This window comes from Bacillus rossius, chromosome 7 (assembly GCF_032445375.1).
Source record: "Bacillus rossius redtenbacheri isolate Brsri chromosome 7, Brsri_v3, whole genome shotgun sequence".
Classification (NCBI taxonomy): domain Eukaryota; kingdom Metazoa; phylum Arthropoda; class Insecta; order Phasmatodea; family Bacillidae; genus Bacillus; species Bacillus rossius.
In genome coordinates, this window is record NC_086335.1 from 20,960,546 (window position 1) to 20,966,644 (window position 6,099).

At 35.3% G+C, this 6,099-nt stretch overlaps 1 non-coding gene across 1 annotated transcript; it reads right to left on the reverse strand.

The window, feature by feature from the left end:
• Positions 1 to 5,304: 5,304 nt before the first annotated feature.
• Positions 5,305 to 5,386, reverse strand: Trnas-gcu (transfer RNA serine (anticodon GCU)). Its single transcript has one exon. It is a non-coding gene; the product is annotated as a tRNA-Ser (tRNA).
• Between the last annotated feature and the right edge of the window lie 713 nt (positions 5,387 to 6,099).

The following is a 6,099-nucleotide window of genomic DNA, read 5'->3' on the forward strand; positions in this document are numbered from 1 at the left end:
TTTTTGGTAATTTTAATTAAATTATTCTTTATTACATCAAGCAATGCTAGAACAAATGACGGATATCGATTAAATCAATCATTATTTAAACGAGTGACTTTGCTTATGAATTATGGGATTTTTCCCAAATTTGTAGCTAAAAAACAGCGATTATTAATATGGCTGTCAAGAAGGCTGAAAATATGGTGGACGCCACAGTTATAAATACTACTGCACTATTGGGAAAAAATTAAACTTATATGGCTACAGCGCCCTCTAGCAAACGAAAATGAACTGGCAAACTCCACCAGACATCAACAAGTTGGCTGACATGACGTCATACTGGCTTGCGTAATATCTGCCTGGGTATTAGTGGTAGGAAGTCAGTCTATCGGTGGCTTCCGTGGAAGAAGGATCAGTCTCAATCTTTTAATCGAATGACCTCGTCAGATTCAAACCAAAAACTCCATAATTCCATTTTTTTTGTTAAAATTGAATCGAATAATTGTTTTAATTAATTTAAATTTTTTTTTTGTTAAAATATAAGAGTAGGCCTAATTACGGATTTTCAAGACGTAGGGCGTACCGAAAATTGCAATATTTATAGAATCAAAGAGGCTGGCCTCCAGCAGAACATAAAATACCAAGATGGCGGTCAACAGCAGACGACAACAAGATGACGTCCATAATGGAAACTGCAATGTTCTGGAATCCAAGACTGCGGCCGTATCTAAAAGTGCAACGATGACATCATACATGACCAAAACGGCGGGCGTACCGAAAAGTACTAGATTCGGGGAGTGGGGCGTTCGATTTTATTATTATTATACTGCATTCGAATAATGGGACGTTCGATTTCAAATTGGCGGGCGTAGCGAAAAGTGCAAACTTTGAAGTAAACATTTGTTATGTGTTTTAGAATATATTTAAAAAAATTTGCCGAAATTTAAATATTTTGTTTTTACGGTCAGAATAAAGGTCATGATCTCGACGGCTTTGGAAGGCTTGTCGATGAGGAATTTTTGCCGATTTTTGGAATTTGAGTTCTTTCAAAGTCAAATGTATTTTGAGTTATTCCGAATTTCGAATTTTTGAATTTTTGTGGTGGAAAAATGAGAAATTTTTCCTAAAAACGCCAACTTTTCCTTATAAACAGGGAAATTTCTTGGAATTTTGAGAAAATTTTAGTCAATTTTTGGGAATTTTGAAGGTCAGGGTCATTCAATATGGCCGCATTGACTTCAAGGAGTCTGTCATTAACCTGCCTCACGCCTCACACTCCTACTCCTGCGCCAGGAGAAACTTTTATATACCAGTGAAAAGATTAGTAAAAATAAAACCGACATTATTTACTACTTTTACATAATCCAATTTTTATTCTAAACATACTAGAAAATAAGATGTCATTACAGCATTATGCTTATGCGATTTTAATTGTGTAAAAATGTAATTTAAATATGATGTGACGCGGAGCTAATTTGAAAAATGTTGTTCTGCTACAGTTTGACCTCGTGGGTCCACCACTGCTGCTTCTCACCCCCCCCCCCCCCCCACCTTTTCCACCTTCCACACCTGTGAGACTGTTACTTCCAAACCTTTAATAAAGAAAATCTGTAAATATAATTTCGAAAAACCAATTGATAAAATTAAAAAATTGCAAGTATTATTAACGTGATGAAACATAAACTAAAATATATCGTCTATAAATATATATTTTTTTAAGTTTTATAACAATTTTATTATTTCAAAAATTTGATCTTAAAGAAATTATGAACTTTAAGTGGTTGTTTGCCCCCACAATATCGTAAGAATACAGTACAAAGACACTGCATGCTTACTTTTGACACACAACACTATACAAAACACAGTGTATATTATATCCTTGAAAAAATTGAAAAACGTTTTTACTATTTGTCCACATAGGAAGTTTCAATATGGTGAACTATCATGGGTGTAGTTGGCTATGAGTTTATATATTTACAATCGCACTATTAAACTTTATATACATATATAGTGAACGAGTCTTTCAGTACTCGTCAGTGATGTGTAAACATGTAACCTCGGTAACGAGAAAGTTCTTGTGTTCTCTTAGTGTTCATGTAGCAAATAAATTTATAATCCCAAACTCGGACACTAAATTTAACAAACAATTTTTTTTAATAATGTCGATCGGGGAAAGAAGGATAAATAAAATATTTACTTTACAAATACCAAAATTTCTGTATGCGAATCACAAATATACCTACTATTAGCGGCCACTGCTGAAATTCGCTGCCTGAATCGCAAATATTGCTTGCCACCATCACACGCAGATATCAGCAAGGCTCCGATAAAAAAAAATATTAAAAACATGATTTGGACCTGATTTACGACAAAGGATTTTATTGTAATTAGTTAAAATATAATACTATAAAGTTTCCGCATACGTTATTAGTAATACATATAAAGCTTTTGAAAATTGTGTAATGTTTTAACCTGAAACTATTTAAAACACATATATCACTAAGCATATGTTTGTATTTTGGTGTTTGCGTAAACCATTGAAATCAGTCTGTAAATACTTTCTACAAATAAAGCTTTACCTTATTGTGCTGATTCAAGAGTATTATATTATAATGTTACAAAAAGTAAAAAAAAAAGTTTTCATCACTGATTTGATTTTAAACACTCCCCATATGTTTTATAGCACACATTCTACCACTGCGCTAATGGAAACTATCAGCACAGTATAGTAGGAAAGTTATGTAATATGAAAAGTGTAATGCCAGCTTTCTTAGTTAATTCAAAACTTGGGATTAGTTTTTATTACGATTATTTTTGTTTACCAAATATATTCGGGGGGAAGTTTAATTAACATAGTTTCCTTGGCACACCAATATATTTGGTATGTTCCGTAATGTTAACGAAAGTAAATTTATACGGTTTTTTTGTTGCTACACGTGGGTCCACCATTTTTGTGACACATTTCCGTTCATCGACTTCCGTTACGTTTTTACGAAATTACTCCTGCTAAATTCTGTATTCAGAGAGTTAAGATGTTAACACGTCCAAAGAAATAAAACAAGACAAATTCGTGAAAAAATTAATTGTGAGGTGCATACGTGTTTGTTACGTGTTCGACATTTCTTTATTCTCATTGGTCATCGAGCTTTCGATTAAGTGTTAAGGTATGAGATAAAGAAATAACCAGTTAAATTTTGATTGTAGGTTTTCGCAATAATATTTCTGTACAGGAAGAATAATATTCTGATCCCACAATAAACAAACAATCAGAGAAATTGTTTCCACCTGGCCACGCATTTCTTTAGTCATTGCTACTCACAGGAACCAATCACAGCCCTTGTAGATGGCTGTAAGCCGCGCATACCTATACGTCTGGAACAACATCGTTTGTACGGACGTGATCTTAACCCAACAGCAATAAGTAGAAAATTATAAATGTTTTAAACTATATTGGAAGTAGAAACGTCATTTACAGATTAAGGCATTAAATAATGTAGTTCGTCAGGAACATATTATCTGTGTTTTAAAAGGGAAGCATTTTTTGATACGCTGTACGTAATCAAAGTGCGCTGAGCGAGAGACAATGCGCTCACACACGCCCACTCTCTCCCCACTCCACTGAGAGCTTGCACTCCTGCCGTCGAAGTTCCCTCGCGACTCGCTCCCGCAGATGAGAGACGAGGGAAAGAGATTAGTTACTTTTTTTCCCCCTTCCATTCATTTAGCGAGGTTTTTCCCTTCCCATCCTCGTCCGGAGAGCTGCCTCTGGCCGCCCGCGCTTTCTTCTTTGGCCGGAAAGTAAGAGGAAAGAAGAGATGAAGAAGATGGGAAGGGAAGGTTTTCGGGTGTAGACCGCGGTCGGGAGCGGTGGTGCAAAAATTGGATCAGGAAGGGTCTTTTATTTTCTCCTTCTTCCCTCGTCCCCATCCTTCCTCTGGAAGACAATCGACGTTGATTAATGAACGGAGGACTGTGGAATGGCGAAGTGATTGATCGGCTGCAGGACGGTGGGTGGAGGAATGGGGAGGGGGAGAGAAAGAAGGCAAGGACCACGCAACAGCGCACCTCGGGCTGCAGGGTTTACCCGCGCAGGGAGCTGCCCAATTAGACACCTCCAGGCGGCTCTACAGTGTCTGAGGTGGGCAAGTGGCCACATCCTGAGCAAACGACTGCAACCTTACACCAAATACGTTTACTGTGAGCTTCACATTTCTAGCAATTTCATAAAGATTTTCACGATTCTAGAATCGATAGGGGGATTGTTTTCCCGCTTTTTCTTTAATAAAGATTGACAAAAGTATCATAATTTATGTTAGGTACATTATATTTTTTACGCTTATTATGTTATAATTTTTTTTACATCATAGCATACAAATATTGTGCTATTTCCTTTTCTTTGAATTTATGTACAAATTTAGAATCTGTTACATGTTTCACTATAATAAAGAAAACATTTTTTCTCTCTCAATAATGAAACACTTTGAACCAAATTAACTATGAGAGCCTTTATAAAATATACTTGAGAATACAAATGTAATTAACTTTTTGAATTATCTTGCTAAAATAATAAGTTATTAATGGAAAAAATTTCACTAATTGAGAGTACTTTTGGCTAATAATTGAGGTCTATTTTTTAGTGTAAAAATTATTTCATCACATTTATGTAAGCTTTAACTGCAAAAGCAAAGGTAAGACTTCAAATAACTAGAAATAGAAGATTTCACGTTACCAAATTGATTAACTGTGAACTGGGCAAATACAACAAAAGTAAAAAAAAATTGGAACTTCGCCCTTAAGTCTCGACCTCAGACAATATTTTGAATTTTTTTACTTTAATCTAAAATTTATATAAATCTTTTGTATCGGAAGTTGCTCTCATGAAGTCAAATTGTTGTCACTATCCATATAAGTAAACTCACATATTAAAACTTTAATTGTATTATTATCACACAAATATGTAAACAAATTGTTCACTATGATTAACTGATATTTTGTAAATAAAACTGAACTTGAAATACGAAATTATAAGCAATTACAATAATTAAAGATTATTTAGTAAACTCTGCCGATAAATTCTCCTAAAATATTATGTACTTACGATCGTGGCATTTGTTTAAAATCGGAATTTTGTGAAAAGTGTAAATAAATGTTTTGGTAACAAAACCAATTTTGTTCTAAATAATGTAAATTAATAAAATTCAAATGTGTATTTGAACTTTCTCTGGATGCCAGGAATAGCTCTATTAGACAATGCGATATAACTTTAATGAATGACGTTTTCAGCTATCAAGTAATAATATTATACTTTGGCAAAATTACTATCGACGAGGATGGGATTCGAACCCACGCGTGCTGAGCACATTGAATTAGCAGTCCAACGCCTTAACCACTCGGCCACCTCGTCGGCCATGTTGGATTACTAATAGAATAGGAATGTATGTAACGGTAGTAGTTATCTGGCATGAAGTTTGCTGAAGTACAAATACTGTTCTTATCGCAAAACATGCACTTGAATGTTATTAACTACAGCACTATTTAAAAAATATTATTTATTATTTTACTTTATGATTGTTTTATGAAATTCCTCTGGAAAAACGTAGGTACTGCGCGGAAATTTTAGTTATGCCAAGGGTCTGTAAAGTGCAAGGACAAGTAGGTTTACCATGTGGGTTGTTCCATTTATATCACATATGTTGTTTGTCGAAACCAGAGTGAAGCTGACTTATCGAAAACGTCCTTCGATCAATACTATTCCAAACTCTGGTTATCTTCGGACGAGTACTTCGTATCTTTGAGCATTCGCGGCAGAAGAAATGGGCCTCTGCCTTCCGACCCTGCTTGCACAATGTAAATGAGTAAATCATACTTGTGTATTTCCCAATCGCTTGGTTGGTGATTATCCCAGGTAGCCTCGCCTGCTGACGCAGTATGCCATGTGTTCAGTAGTAGTACCCAAGGTTGAAGAATGCTCCGGTTTCACCCGTCTTTTCTTCCCTGTTGTTTTATCATCATTAGTGTGAGTAGACGACGTCTCTTGTGCACGTGACTGAGAAGATTAAACATCTCGCGGATGGCAATCTTTCACAGACGAGACGATTCGTGGGTGAACGAAGGCTG